A 778-nucleotide genomic window follows, 5' to 3' on the forward strand; every position below is an offset into this window, starting at 1 on the left:
CTCACAGCTTCCATTGATCAAGGTTTCCATATTGTTCTGCTCTCTGGCCCATCAACTATGATCTATTATCCTATATTAATCTTAGTTATCTAATAGGCCTCTAGTCCCTAGCCTGATCTCTAAGTCTTCCATCTTTATCTCTACACTAAGTTATACCTTCATTTCTTGAGTGCCTAATTTCTATCTCCTATTTTAATTTCCTAGCTCCTCATTTCAGACTCACCTCCTAGCACCCCACTCTGCGCAGACACTGAATAAAAGAAATACCTCGGCCCTGTGCGTACGGGTTCCCACACAGGGAGAAAGCGCCCTTCTTTCAGGACAGCCCCGGGGTCTCCCCGCGGTGCCTCCAGCGCTTGTCCGCAGGGGTGGGAGAACGCCTGGCTCGGGCAGGCTGGGCAGGGCTGCTGGGGGAAGGGGGGTGTCCCCGTGTGGGGCTGGGTGCTCCTGGGGAAGGGAGGGTCTCCCTGCAGGTCCAAAGGCAGCGTGCTGTATGTCTGCTGCCTTCGCCTCTCTCTGGCAGAGGGTCCCGGGGGGCGGGATGGAGGGAGCCGGCGGAGAGCACCCCGCGGGGGGACGGGGTGCTGCAGAGCCAAGACCCGGCGTGGGGACACCCAGCGCTAAAAGGGAGGGCCAGCCCCTGAGCCCCGGGCCGGGCAAGGGCCTTTGGAGCTGGTGGCTGATGGGCTCCCCTGGGAGGATGGTCCCGGCCAGGGCTGGGACGGGAAACCCAACCCTGGGGATGGGGGGCCGGGGAAGCCCTGGGAGTGCCCGGCAT

The sequence above is a fragment of the Athene cunicularia genome (assembly GCF_003259725.1).
Source record: "Athene cunicularia isolate RWA chromosome 12 unlocalized genomic scaffold, athCun1 chr12_part1, whole genome shotgun sequence".
In the NCBI taxonomy this organism is placed as follows: domain Eukaryota; kingdom Metazoa; phylum Chordata; class Aves; order Strigiformes; family Strigidae; genus Athene; species Athene cunicularia.